This window comes from Gossypium arboreum, chromosome 2 (genome assembly GCF_025698485.1).
Source record: "Gossypium arboreum isolate Shixiya-1 chromosome 2, ASM2569848v2, whole genome shotgun sequence".
NCBI classification, from domain to species: Eukaryota; Viridiplantae; Streptophyta; class Magnoliopsida; order Malvales; family Malvaceae; genus Gossypium; species Gossypium arboreum.
The window spans coordinates 38771135-38786878 of record NC_069071.1 but is presented as its reverse complement, the minus strand read 5'-3'; the positions used below and the strand labels follow the sequence as shown (position 1 = coordinate 38786878).

Here is a 15744-nt window from a genome sequence, read left to right as displayed (position 1 = left end):
GTGGCTGTGGTAGGCGTCATCCGGGGGAGTGTTGGAGAAGGATTGGGGTTTGCTTGAGGTGTAGGTCATTAGAGCACCATATTAAAGAATGTCCACAGTGGGCAAATCAGATGTAAGCTTAGCTCTGGATTCTGTGTAGCCTCAGAGGAAGTTCAGTAGCCACTTAAGGGCCGTGGAGTAGTTAAGGGTGATAATGGTTTGGTCCATGGGCAGAGAACACCGGGAAGAGGTGCTAATTAGACAGAAGCGAGGTAGCCTGCACTTGTCTATGCTGCTTGAAGCCGAGAGGATAGAGATGCTCCAAACGTCATCATCGGTACGTTCTTAATTTCTAATGTACCTTATACTGCTCTTATAGACATAAGTTCTACACACTCGTATGTTGCTAGCATTGTATATGAAAACTCGGGGGTTACCGTTGAGAGCACTTCTAGTGAGATCACTGTACTGAGTCCATTGGGGTAGTTTGTTAGGGTTAGTAAACTCTATATGGATGTTTCGTTAAAGGTGTAAGGGGTTGTTTTTTTGGCAGATCTGATGGAGCTTCCATTTGGGGAGTTCAACTTAATTCTGGGCATGGATTGGTTGGTCAAGCACTGAGTTAGTTTGGACTGCGCGACTAAGAGGGTCGTTCTGAGGACTAGGATGATAAGGAAATGGTCGTGATCGGCGAATGTTGAGATTATCTATCCAATGTGATCTTCGCTCTTATGGCTGAGAAATTGGTCGGAAAAGGGTGTGAGGCATACTTGGCTTACGTCAGTGTTTCTGATTCTGGGGGCTCTTTTGTTAGGAATATTAGAACTGTAAGGGATTTTTTGGATGTTTTCCCTGAGGAGTTATCGAATTTACCTCCGAATCGAGAGGTTGAGTTTGGGATTGAGATTTTTTCGAGTATTGCTTCGGTGTCTATTGCTCCCTACTGTATGGCATCAAAAGAGCTTACAGAGCTTAAGGCTCAACTTTAAGAACTTCTGGACTGTGGTTTCATCCGTCCTTGTGACATCCCTAAATTGACCCTAGTCGGAAAGTGGTTTCGGGACCACTAAACCGAGTCATAATAATAATTAACCATCATAATTGATGCTCATTATAAGTATATATGCATGTGTGAAAATTTCATGTTTGGATTTTGTTAATTGTAAGTGAATTTTTATCAAATAGGACTTATGTGAGAAAATTTAGAAACGTGCTAGGCAAATGTAAGGTGGCCTGTTAATACATGTGGGAAAGTGTTGTCCTTGCATGTCAAATTAGCCAAAATGAAGCATGATGGCCGGCCATACTATGGGTGGAAACATGTCTCCAACATGTTAGACTAGTGATGCATGTAGGAAACAATAAATTAAGAAAGTTAGCATTAAAGAAATGGAAAAAAAGATAATGATGATAACAAAAAAAAAAAAAGAGTGTGGATGCTTTCCCCCACCCTTGCCGTACATGGTAGAAACAAAAACAAAGAAAGAAAGAAAAAAAAAAGTGTTCATTCTCTCATTTTCTCCTTGCTTGGCCGAATGTACTAAGAAGAAAGGGGGGGAAGCTTGAGAAAATCAGCCATGGGAGTTTGCTAGACTAAGGTATGTTGATGTTATCCATGAGATTTATGCATGTTTTTAGTTGATAGTTTGAGTTCCACCTAACCCATGGTCTAAACCTTTACCATGAAATGGGGATGATATTCGCCATGGGTGTTGTCTTCTTGGTATCATTGATGTTTGATGTTTGATGTTGTGGTGGTGAGGCATGAAGATGAGTTAAGGTTCAACTAAGGTGGATTTGTGGATGTTATTTGCATGCTAAAGGTAAAGCTTGTAATGATGCATGGTATGGTGTTGTATGGCATTTGGCCATGGTAGGAAATAAAAGGAAACTATGTTCGTTGTTCATGTCATTTGAATGAGAAGTGCTAGTAAGGTGAAGTACAAATGTTAGTGTTTGATTTACTAGTGTATATATGCATACTAGCCTAGTTGTGAACTTGAATCAAATTGGTGTTAAGTCGATACAAGCGACCTTACTTGTTGAATGTATCAAGTGTGGAAATCGGCCTTAACATGAATGTGTATGTTCGGCCACATGAGCGAATACATATGTTGATGTGTATATTCGGCCTTAGGTAGCCTATTGAGGGCCTTAGCTTTTCCTTGATGCTTGAATGAATTGTATTGAATTGCTTGATGTAATATAAAATGTGCATGACCAATGTGTATCCAAGCAAAAGGGTGGCCATATGACCATTTAAACTCCTTGTCATATTCGCCATAAGCTAGCATAATGAGGTTTTAATAAGTTAAATTTGTGTGAACTAGCTCAAGAACTCAAAGGACCAAAGTTGGACAAGGGAAAGACAAAGTAATCGAATAGCCATTGAAAGCGTGCGACAACATCCGAGGTAAGTCATTAAGCATATATTTTGTATTGATTTAAATGATCATAATATATATGCAATTGTGTTTAATGAATTGATGTGTAAATGAAAATGTATGTGTATGGAATGATGCCATTGTTGAATGTATAAAGGCAGCAAAATGCATAAGGTATTGGTCACGGCACTAAGTGTGCGGGTATAAATGGAGACGGTGACAAGATTGGCACTAAGTGTGCGGGTATAAAATTGTACAGCACTAAGTGTGCGAGTTTGATTCTATAGCACTAAGTGTGCGAGCTGAAAATATATAGCACTAAGTGTGCGGATTCACTATATGCTCTTGTATTACAATTGGCACTGAGTGTGCGACATTATCGAGTTAATCCCGGACAGCGAATCGGGTAAGTACCTTGAGCTCATGACGAATAGACAATATGTTCATGCTCGGGGTTGAGCTTGGTAAGCTTTAAATCTATGTGATGATTGCAATTGTGTGATTGTGGTGAAAATGAGTTAGTGTGTGAAAATGCCTCAAATATCTTATCGTATAAATATGAAATGTGGATGTATGGCTTGGTATGAGATTGAACTGAAAGGTCAGAGGAATTATGGTATAGTTCGATATGGATGAAGTACCTAGCCTTGTTTCATTGTTTCACTTTGTGATGAATTTAGCTAATGGATAATTGTAAAGTGCTTATGACTTACTGAGTTATAAACTCACTCGGTGTTTTCTTGTCACCCATTTTAGGTCTCGTGGACTCGTATTGTTGCGTGCTCGGAACCGTCGTTGAAGTCATCACACCGGCTGAAATATTTTGGTATTGTCTTCGTTGTTGAAGAACAATTGGCATGTATAGGCTATTATATTTTGTTGAACTGTGGGTTGTAAACTTTAAGCCATGTGAAAATGGCCTATGTGGTCGTCGAGTGGGATGCTAGAACCTATAGCCACGAGTCTTAGAAACTTTAATTTTGATAAGGTGGCCATAATTTGTGTCATGTTTGATGGATGATTAAGGCCAAGGAAAGATTCATGAAATTGGCATAGTCTACTGCAGTAACTGTTGCAGACAGCAGCAGTGAGGTGAGATTGAAAAATCACTAAAACTAGTAGAAGTAGAATTAAATAGTGAATAAATTATGCAATTGAACCCTGATGAATCTAGTTTAATATGGATGGAACGAAACGACCATATGAGCAGTATATTGAGAGATATTAAAGTTCTCGTGAGACAGGGCCAGAACGGTTTCTGGGTCCCCTGTCGTGACTTTGAAAATTTACTATAAATTATCCAGAAAGAATTAGAAGTCATGCCTTATATGTGCAGATTCCATTTTGAGTCTAGTTTCATTAGAAACAAACGGCACCAGTATTAAATCCCTGTACAGAGAGATATTCAAGTTTTAACGCGCGAAGGTCAGTGTAGTCGACTCCTGTAACATTGGTGACTTTAACTAATAAACTGTACCAATTGGCCCAACAAAAAATTCTAGAAATAAATCCATGGATAGATATATGAGTCTAAATTCAGGGAAAATTTACGGAATCGGTTTCCGAGGTTTGAAACTCGAGATATGATTTTTATGGCGACAGTGACGCAGTTTCCCAGCCTGTCTGGAAATGCCAAATTGGTTGGTACCTTGAGAAGATTTGGCCCATTAACCCCTCGTGTCCGACACGGCGACGGTCACGGTTCGGGTGTTACATTTATTGGTATCGAGCCATGGTTTAGTCGGTTCTAGGACTACCATAGCGTGTGAGTCTAGCTATACATGCCAAATTGTTAGTGCTTAATAATGTGATGACTTGACGGTTGAAATTTTTTTGTTTTGATTAGCAATGGAACCCGGGTAGAGACCCTTGGCGAATGACGTTGAAAGTGTAGCGGCTGCTCTGCGCAAGGGACACCGCCCGTTGAGCCTCAGTCATCATGAATAATCAAAATGAAGGGGCGAAACAAGCCTTCTTCACCATGATGAATGAGTGGGTCGCGCAATATGCCCGAACCAACCCTACTGTCCAACCATTCCTGAATTTAAATACTCCACCCCAAGAGCCCGCAATGCCTCCGATTCTTGATCACCGTGAGGTGAGTAAACCACCGTGGACTTGATTAGGAAGCGTGGGGCGAGGAGTTCAAGGCCATAGTTCTTGATGATGCCGAAAAGGCCGAGTTACGCTCGATAACACCATTAGAGTGTTAGATGAACTATCATGCACACCGATGAATGTCTTAAGTGTGCTATATCCTTGTTATGAGACTCACTTACTATTGGTGGAGGACTTTAATTTCCATAGTCCCAAATGAGCGAGTTACTTGGGATTTCTTTCAATCCAATTTCAAAGAAATACATTAGTCAACAGTTCATCGATCGAAGCGTAAGGAATTCTTGGAACTCAAGCAAGGCGGATGGCCAGATATCGAATCTGAACATGAGTTCGTAAGACTTAGTCAGTATACTCGGAGTGTGTGGCTGATGAGGTTGCGATGTGCAAAAGATTTGAAGAAGGATTGAATGAAGAGTTAAAGTTACTAGTGGGAATTTTGGAGATAAAGGAGTTCGTGACACTAGTCGAACGAGCTGCAAGGCGGAAGAACTTGGGAAGGAGAAGAAGAAGGCTGAATTTGAAGCAAGAGATTACCGTAAAAGATCGACGAGTAAAGCTCCGTTCTCGGTACAGTAAAGAGGTTCGGGAGGACACCCGAAGTCGAGGACGATCGCGAGAATTTCCATTAGAGCCCGACCATTGACGGACTCCAGAGCTACTTGATAGCTAGTGTGGGCAATAATCGTCAAGAGAGACACGAATGCCCCAATGTGGAAGACGACACCTAGGTGAATGTTGGGGTAAGTCTGCATTAATAGGGCTGTTATGGATGCGGTTGAAGGACCACTTCATTAGAGATTGCACTGAGCTAGATGAGAGGAATAAGGCGCAATGTGCAAGACCTAGTGGAGCGACGGTGGAGGTAGGCCCCGAGAATCTCTGGAGGTAGGGGTGGTAATCGAGAGGAGCCTCTAATCTGGCCGTCCGATCCGAGACCCGTGCTCTGCTAGAGCATATGCCATCCACGCACGAGAGGAGGCATCCTCCCGACGTTATCACCGGTACTTTTACTCTCTTTGATACTATTGTGATTGCATTGATTGACCCCGCTCTACTCACTCATATGTATGTGAAACCTTAGCATCGATAAAGACTCTACCGGTTGAGTCTCTTGAGTTCGTAATTCAGTGTCAAACCCTTTGGGTCAATACGTGCTCGTTGATAAAGTGTGCAAGAGATGCCCCTAATAATTGAGAATCTGTTTTCCGCCGATCGATGCTTCTACCATTTCATGAATTCGATGTTATTCTTGGTATGGATTGGCTGACCGTACATGATCTGATGGTGGACTACAAAAGGAAAACCATTGATTTGAGGAGTGCAAATAATGAGGTAGTCCGAGTCGAGTCTCTTGATTTAAAAGGAGCGCCAACGATAATATCTTCTATGACCGCTCGGAGGTATGTGAAAAGGGTGTGAAACATACCTTGCGTATGTGTTTGGAAGTAAAGAGACGGAAAGGAAACTCGAATCGGTACCAGTGGTTTGTGAGTATTCGGATGTTTTTCCCGAGGAGTTACCGAGATTGCCACCGGTTCGAGAAGTGGAATTGACATCGAAGTTGTACCGGGTACTCGCCGATTTCAATAGCCCGTGTCGTATGGCATTAACGGAATTAAAGGAATTGAAGGTTCAATTGCAAGAATTGACGGATAGAGGTTTCGCTCGACCGAGTTTTTCTCCATGGGGCCTTTGTATTGTTTGTGAAGAAGAAGGGCGGAACTATGAGGTTGTGCATCGACTATCGTCAACTCAATAAAGTGACGATAAAGAATAAATATCCATTGCCACGAATTGACGATTTGTTTGATCAATTAAAGGGAGCCTCGGTGTTTTCAAAGATAGATTTGAGGTCGGGTACTATCGGTTGAGGTCCGAGAATCGGACATACCCAAAACCGCTTTTAGAGCGAGTACGGTCACTCTGAATTCTTGGTGATGCCGTTTGGGCTCACTAATGCCCTACGGTGTTTATGGATCTAATGAATAGAATTTTCAGGCCATACTTGGATCGGTTCGTAGTTGTATTTATCGATGACATTTTGGTCTATTCGAGAGATGAAACCCGAACATCTTGAACACCGAGGCTAGTGTTGCAAATCTTACGAGATAAGCGTTATCATAAAGTTCATAAATGTGAATTTTGGTTGAAAGAGGTTAGCTTTTTAGGGCACGTGGTGTCGCATCGGAGTCGGTGGACCCGAACAAAATTCGCCATAGTCGATTGGAAACCACCAAGGAATGTTACCGAAGTTAGGAGCTTTTTGGGGCTTGCGGTTATTACCGATGATTTGTAAAGGTTTCTCAACGATAGCCACGCCAATGACGGCTTACTCCAAAAGGATGTTAAGTTCGAATGGACGGAGAAATGTCGAAAAAGTTTCGATCAATGAAAGCTTATTTGATGAAGCCCCAATTCTAGTGCAACCCGAATCGGGCAAAGAGTTTGTCATTTATAGTGGCGCATCCCTACTTGGGTTGGGTTGCGTATTGATGCAAGAAGGGCGAGTTGTGGCCTATCGTCGAGACAATTAAAGCCACATGAGAAAAATTATCCGACCCATGATCTCGAATTGGTCGCCATCGTATTCGCCTTAAAGATATGGCGACATTACTTATTTGGTGAGAAGTGCCATGTGTATTCGGATCACAAAAGTCTCAAATATTTGATGACCCAAAGAGACTTAAATCTGCGACAAAGCGATGGCTCGAGTTGTTAAAAGATTATGAGCTCGTCATTGATTATCACCGGGAAGGGCTAATGTGGTTGCGGATGCCTTAAGTCGAAATCACTATTTGCTTTATGACGATGAATGTACACTTGTCTATCCTACCCGACAATGTGTTAGTAGTGAATTGAAAGCCAAACCATTATTGATCGTCAAATTCGTGAAGCTCGAGAAAGTCGACGATGAGTTGGTTGCAAAAGCGGGATGAGTGTGTTCGAACAAGGACTCGAATTTCAAATCGATGATGACGATTGTTTGAGGTTGAAGTCGTCGTGTGTTCCAAAGAATTGAACTTATTCCAATAATTTTGAACGAAGCCCATTGTAGCCGAATGGCAATCCACCGGGAGTACGAAGATGTACAACGATTTGAAACGCGTCGGTTTTGGTGGCATGGTATGAAGCGAGACATCTCGATTTTGTTTGAGATGTTTAATATGTCAACAAGTGAAAGCGGAACATCAAGTGCCTTGAGGATTACTTCACCGATCACGATACCCGAGTGGAAATGGGATCGAGTCACAATGGACTTTGTATTGATTGCCATTGTCGGTGAGTAAGAAGGATGCGATTTGGGTCGTTGTCGATGGTGACTAAGTCGGCTCACTTTATCCCGTCGTCACGGATTTTCAATGGACAAACTAGCCAATTATGCGTTTCTCGATTGTGAGATTACACGGGTGCCTATTTCCATCGTGTCGGATAGAGATCCGAGATTTACCTCGCGATTTTGGAAGAAGTTGCAAGAAGCTTTGGGTACCAAGTTGCATTTCAACCGCCTTCCACCCCCAAACCGATGGTCAATCCGAGCGGATAATTCAAATACTCGAGGATATGTTGAGATGTTGTATCCTTGAGTTTAGTGGTTCATGGGAGCGGTATCGCCTTTGATTGAATTCGCTTACAACGGTAGCTTTCAATCAAGTATTAAGATGGCGCCTTACGAGGCTTTATACTGATCGTAAATGTCGTACCCCATTATTACGGGTGAACTTAGTGAAGGTAAATTCTTGAGGTTGATTTGGTTAAGGATGCCGAGCAAAAGTTCGAGTAATTCGGGAAAGTTTGAAAGTCGCCCGGATCGCCAAAAGTCGTATGCGGATTTGAAAAGAAAAGATGTTGAATATCAAGTTGGAGACAAGGTCTTTCTCAAAGTTTCACCTTGGAAGAAGGTGCTTAGATTTGGTCGTAAGGGCAAATTGAGTCCGAGGTTCATCGGGCCATATGAAGTATCCGAACGAGTTGGGCGATCGCATATCGATTAATTTTGCCCCCGAGCTCGAAAGGATTCTAGCGTTTTCATGTCTCGATGCTTGACGATATAGGTCGATCCATCGCACGTAATTGCTCCATCGAGATTGAGATTCACCTAATTTGAGCTATGAAGATGAACCGGTTCGCATTATGAGGCGTGAAGTAAAAGAGTTGCGCAATAGGAAAATCCCGTTAGTGAAGGTGTTGTGGCATAAACACGGAATGGAAGAAGCCACTTGGGAACTTGAGGACTCTATGAAAGAGCGATACCCGAGCCTATTTACCGGTAAGATTTTCGGGGACGAAAATTTCTTAAGTGGGGGAGAGCTGTGACATCCCTAAATTGACCCTAGTCGGAAAGTGGTTTCGGGACCACTAAACCGAGTCATAATAATAATTAACCATCATAATTGATGCTCATTATATGTATATATGCATGTGTGAAAATTTCATGTTTGGATTTTGTTAATTGTAAGTGAATTTTTATCAAATAGGACTTATGTGAGAAAATTTAGAAACGTGCTAGGCAAATGTAAGGTGGCCTATTAATACATGTGGGAAAGTGTTGTCCTTGCATGTCAAATTAGCCAAAATGAAGCATGATGGCGGCCATACTATGGGTGGAAACATGTCTCCAACATGTTAGACTAGTGATGCATGTAGGAAACAATAAATTAAGAAAGTTAGCATTAAAGAAATGGAAAAAAGATAATGATGATAACAAAAAAAAAAAAAAGTGTGGATGCTTTCCTCCCCCTTGCAGTACATGGGAGAAACAAAACAAAGAAAGAAAGAAAAAAAAAAAGTGTTCATTCTCTCATTTTCTACTTGCTTGGCGAATGTACTAAGAAGAAAGGGGAAGCTTGAGAAAATCAGCCATGGGAGTTTGCTAGACTAAGGTATGTTGATGTTATCCATGAGATTTATGCATGTTTTTAGTTGATAGTTTGAGTTCCACCTAACCCATGGTCTAAACCTTTACCATGAAATGGGGATGATATTCGGCCATGGGTGTTGTCTTCTTGGTATCATTGATGTTTGATGTTTGATGTTGTGGTGGTGAGGCATGAAGATGAGTTAAGGTTCAACTAAGGTGGATTTGTGGATGTTATTTGCATGCTAAAGGTAAAGCTTGTAATGATGCATGGTATGGTGTTGTATGGCATTTGGCCATGGTAGGAAATAAAAGGAAACTATGTTCGTTGTTCATGTCATTTGAATGAGAAGTGCTAGTAAGGTGAAGTACAAATGTTAGTGTTTGATTTACTAGTGTATATATGCATACTAGCCTAGTTGTGAACTTGAATCAAATTGGTGTTAAGTCGATACAAGCGACCTTACTTGTTGAATGTATCAAGTGTGGAAATCGGCCTTAACATGAATGTGTATGTTCGGCCACATGAGCGAATACATATGTTGATGTGTATATTCGGCCTTAGGTAGCCTATTGAGGGCCTTAGCTTTTCCTTGATGCTTGAATGAATTGTATTGAATTGCTTGATGTAATATAAAATGTGCATGACCAATGTGTATCCAAGCAAAAGGGTGGCCATATGACCATTTAAACTCCTTGTCATATTCGGCCATAAGCTAGCATAATGAGGTTTTAATAAGTTAAATTTGTGTGAACTAGCTCAAGAACTCAAAGGACCAAAGTTGGACAAGGGAAAGACAAAGTAATCGAATAGCCATTGAAAGCGTGCGACAACATCCGAGGTAAGTCATTAAGCATATATTTTGTATTGATTTAAATGATCATAATATATATGCAATTGTGTTTAATGAATTGATGTGTAAATGAAAATGTATGTGTATGGAATGATGCCATTGTTGAATGTATAAAGGCAGCAAAATGCATAAGGTATTGGTCACGGCACTAAGTGTGCGGGTATAAATGGAGACGGTGACAAGATTGGCACTAAGTGTGCGGGTATAAAATTGTACAGCACTAAGTGTGCGAGTTTGATTCTATAGCACTTAGTGTGCGAGCTGAAAATATATAGCACTAAGTGTGCGGATTCACTATATGCTCTTGTATTACAATTGGCACTGAGTGTGCGACATTATCGAGTTAATCCCGGACAGCGAATCGGGTAAGTACCTTGAGCTCATGACGAATAGACAATATGTTCATGCTCGGGGTTGAGCTTGGTAAGCTTTAAATCTATGTGATGATTGCAATTGTGTGATTGTGGTGAAAATGAGTTAGTGTGTGAAAATGCCTCAAATATCTTATCGTATAAATATGAAATGTGGATGTATGGCTTGGTATGAGATTGAACCGAAAGGTCCGAGGAATTATGGTATAGTTCCGATATGGATGAAGTACCTAGCCTTGTTTCATTGTTTCACTTTGTGATGAATTTAGCTAATGGATAATTGTAAAGTGCTTATGACTTACTGAGTTATAAACTCACTCGGTGTTTTCTTGTCACCCATTTTAGGTCTCGTGGACTCGTATTGTTGCGTGCTCGGAACCGTCGTTGAAGTCATCACACCGGCTGAAATATTTTGGTATTGTCTTCGTTGTTGAAGAACAATTGGCATGTATAGGCTATTATATTTTGTTGAACTGTGGGTTGTAAACTTTAAGCCATGTGAAAATGGCCTATGTGGTCGTCGAGTGGGATGCTAGAACCTATAGCCACGAGTCTTAGAAACTTTAATTTTGATAAGGTGGCCATAATTTGTGTCATGTTTGATGGATGATTAAGGCCAAGGAAAGATTCATGAAATTGGCATAGTCTACTGCAGTAACTGTTGCAGACAGCAGCAGTGAGGTGAGATTGAAAAATCACTAAAACTAGTAGAAGTAGAATTAAATAGTGAATAAATTATGCAATTGAACCCTGATGAATCTAGTTTAATATGGATGGAACGAAACGACCATATGAGCAGTATATTGAGAGATATTAAAGTTCTCGTGAGACAGGGCCAGAACGGTTTCTGGGTCCCCTGTCGTGACTTTGAAAATTTACTATAAATTATCCAGAAAGAATTAGAAGTCATGCCTTATATGTGCAGATTCCATTTTGAGTCTAGTTTCATTAGAAACAAACGTAACCAGTATTAAATCCCTGTACAGAGAGATATTCAAGTTTTAACGCGCGAAGGTCAGTGTAGTCGACTCCTGTAACATTGGTGACTTTAACTAATAAACTGTACCAATTGGCCCAACCAAAAATTCTAGAAATAAATCCATGGATAGATATATGAGTCTAAATTCAGGAAAAATTTATGGAATCAGTTTCCGAGGTTTGAAACTCGAGATATGATTTTTATGGCGACAGTGACGCAGTTTCCCAGCCTGTCTGGAAATGCCAAATTGGTTGGTACCTTGAGAAGATTTGGCCCATTAACCCCTCGTGTCCGACACCGGCGACGGTCACGGGTTCGGGGTGTTACAGTCCTAGTGTGTCTCTGTATAGGGCACCAGTTCTGTTCGTTAAGAAAAAGGATGGGAGCATGAGGATGTCTATTGACTACCGACAGTTGAATAAGCTGACTGTGAAAAATAAATATCCACTTTAGAGGATCGACGACTTGTTTGATCAGTTTCGAGGAGCTTCAGTGTTCTCTAAGACTGATCTTTGATCTAGGTATCATCAGTGAGGGTTAAGGAAACTGATTTTTATAACATTGCATTTAGGACTCGATATAGACATTATGAGTTCCTAGTTATGCCTTTTGGACTGACAAATGCTCTGGCTATATTCATGGATCTAATGAACCGAATGTTTCAGCCTTATCTAGATTAGTTCATTGTAGTCTTCATCGATGACATTCTGGTTTACTCTAAGACTGAGGATGAGCATGATAAGCATCTTAGAGTTGTGCGTCAGATTCTCTAAGAAAAGCAACTCTACACTAAGTTGAGTAAGTGCGAGTTCTGGCTGTGAGAGGTAACATTCTTGGGGCATATGGTGTCTTTTGAGGGGATTCATGTAGATCTGAGGAAGATTGGGGCTGTACTAGATTGGAAACAGCCTAAGAATGTGTCATAGATTAGCAGCTTTCTGGGTTTGACGGGTTATTATCGTTGGTTTGTCAAGGGATTCTCTCTAATTGCAGCTCCCTTGACTAAGTTTCTGTGTAAAGGTGTGTCGTTTGTCTAGACGAAGGCACAACAATCGAGCTTTGAGAAGCTCAAGTCTGTTCTGACTCAGGCTCCTTTTTTGATACAGCCTAAATCAGATAACGAGTTTGTGGTCTACAGTGATGTTTCGCACATTGGTTTGGGTTGCGTTTTGATGCAGGATGGTAAGGTTGTGGCTTATGCATCCTGTTAGCTTAAGACATACAAAGGGAACTATCCGACGCAAGATCTCGCATTGGCTGCAGCAGTCTTTGCATTAAAAATCTGGAGGCATTATCTGTATGGTGAAAAATGTATTATCTACACTAATCATAAGTGCCTCAAGTACCTCCTTACTCAGAAGGAGTTGAATCTTAGGCAGTGTCGATGGATTGAAATGCCCAAAGACTATGATTGCACGATAGAGTATCACCCTAGTAAGGCCAATGTGGTGGCCGATGCTCTAAGCCGTAGAGCGATGACTGATTTGAAGGCGATGTTCGCTTACCTTAGTCTGTTTGATGATGGGAGTCTGTTAGCCGAGTTGCAAGTTAAGCCGACTTGGATTGAGCATATTCAAGATAAGCAGTTAGGGGATGAGACTCTGGGTTTATGGCTCTGTCAGATTGAGAGTGGCAGTACTTCAGATTTTGGGCTGAATAATGATGGTGTGCTATGATTTTGAGGTCGAATCCGCATGCCGATTGATTCTGATTTGAAGCAATTGATTCTGAGGGAGGCACATAGTAGCTCTTATGCTATGCATCCCAGTGGTAATAAGATGTATCAAGATCTCTGTGAATTGTACTGGTGGCTGAGTTTGAAGCGTGAGGTTACTGATTTCGTTGCTTGTTGTCCGACATGACAGCAAGTTAAAGTTGATCATCAGTTGCCCTCAGGTTTGCTCCAACCCATTAAGATTCCTTTGTGGAAATGGGAACGAGTAATAATGGACTTCATTAGTGGGCTGCCTTTAACACCTACTAGGAAGAATTCTGTTTGGGTCATCATAGATCATTTGACCAAGTCTGCTCACTTCATTCTGGTTCAGATAGACTACTCTCTGTGAAGTTAGCGAAGCTCTATATCTTCGAGATAGTTAGACTGCATGGGGTTCCTGTGTTGATTATTTCTAATAGGGATCATTGCTTCACATCTCAGTTTTGGAAAAAGTAGCATGAGGCTTTCGATTTGAGGTTGGACTTCAGTATTGCGTTCCATCCTCAGACATATAGTCAATTGGAGAGGGTGATTCAGATGCTGGAGGACATGCTTCAAAGTTGCATGATTGATTTTTGATGTAGTTGGGAGGATTATCTGCTGTTAGCAGAGTTCGCCTACAATAACAGCTTCTAGTCTAGCATTCAAATGGCACTTTACGAGGCATTATATGGTTGTAAGTGTCGTACTCCGTTGTGTTGGACTGAGTTGGGTGAACGTTGGGTTTTGGGTCTTGAGTTTGTTTTTGAGATCGAAGACAAGGTTAGGCTAATTCAAGATAGACTAAAGGTGGCTTCTGATATATGCGGATTTGAAGAGATGTGATATTGAGTATTCTATGAGGGATTTCATCTTTCTTACGGTTTCTTCGTGGAAGAAAGTTCTGAGATCCGGTCGTAAGGGTAAGTTGAGCCCTAGGTTCATTGGGCCGTATCAGATTTTGAAGCGTGTGGGACCGGTCGCTTATCAGTTAGAGCTACCTCTAGAGTTGGACCATATCCACGATGTCTTCCATGTTTAGATGTTGAGGCGGTATCGGTCTGACCCTTCTCATGTTGTTTCTGTTGAGGAGATCAAGGTTAGGCCAAATTTGACCTTTGAGGAGGAGTCGGTTCAGATTCTGGATCGTGACATCAAGGTTCTGAGGAGGAAGTCCATTCCGTTAGTAAAAGTTCTGTGGAGGAATCATGGTGCTGAGAAGGCTACATGGGAACCTGAGGAGTTGATCCGTCAGCAGTATCCCTATCTGTTCTGATTAGGTAAATTTCAAGGTCGAAATTTCTTTTAAGGGGTAGAGTTGTGACACCTTGATTTTCTTATTTCTGTTTTTGTAAGTTTTCGACAAAAATGTGTATTTGCTTCAGTGGTTAAGTGTTTTGGGTGTGTGTGAGAGGTCCCAAGTTCAAGTTCTACCTTTAGCAAATTTTGGTTATTTTGAATCTAAGCCTTATCCTTCGTCAGCGAGCTTATATTTAATTGCCCGTAAACTCATATCAGAATAAGCCTGCTGGTTCAGGTGGTAAGGGAGTGGTGTGTTGGAGGTCCTGTGTTCAAATTCTTGCGTTAGTTTAGGTAATTATTTTTTGTTCGGTTGTCAGAAGGAGTTTTGGTTGAATTGAAAGTCTGAAGATGTTGGATGTTAGGGAGTTAGTGGGAGAAAAATGGGGATTTGGCATAATTCTGTTTTATTCTTTTTTTTTCAAAATTGTTTCCAGAAAAAAAACTAACGTTCTTTCTCTTCTCCTCTTTGCGGAAATTCTGTCTCTCCCTTCCCCACTTCTTTTTAATTTCTTTTCTGAATCTATCTCGTTCTTTTTGTGCAATGTTTGACTGCACTCGTTTTGGTAAGTTTGTATTGTTAGAATTTTAACATTTTTAGATTAAGTGTTTAATGAGAGGGTTTGTTTGTTACTCTTGATTTAGGCAAAGGTCAAGGATCGATTGAGGTTTCTGCGATGATTTAAGTTTTCGGGGTGCTGTTCATTAGCAGTAAGTATTCGCGTACGTTGTTTAATGTTGTAAGGTTCCGTTGTGAAATTGTCTCGGTGGAGATTTGTGAGTGGTACTAAATTCAAACTTTGGAAATGTTGATTCTAGGTTCTGGAAGGCTCGGGTGTGATTTCGTATCAAATCAATCCCAGGTGTGTACCCAAAATACAAAAATCAAGGTTTTAGAAAAAGCCAAAACATAGTTCTGTCGATGCCACACGGGCGTGTGGTCACCCATGTGGTAGGCCGTGTGCGAGAACACGACCGTACGGTCGACGAAGGCATGGTTGTGTGCAGCATATGACCGTGCAATGGAACGAGTGTCACCGTGTGGACCACACGAGTTAGGCCGAGTTGGGCATTGTAGGTCTACACGAGCATGACACGCGGGTGTGGATTCTGGGCCAGGCCGTGTGGGCCACACTGGCAAGGCAAATCTGGGTATGTAGGCCACATGGGCGTGTGGGCCTACACGGCAAGCCTCATGGGCATGTGGGC

At 41.4% G+C, this 15744-nt stretch overlaps 1 long non-coding RNA gene across 1 annotated transcript; it reads left to right on the top strand.

Moving 5' to 3' along the window:
* Positions 1-2985: 2985 nt before the first annotated feature.
* LOC128283516 (uncharacterized) lies at positions 2986-11197 on the top strand. Its single transcript, XR_008273878.1, has 2 exons — positions 2986-3056; positions 10179-11197. It is a non-coding gene; the product is annotated as an uncharacterized LOC128283516 (long non-coding RNA).
* Positions 11198-15744: the final 4547 nt, after the last annotated feature.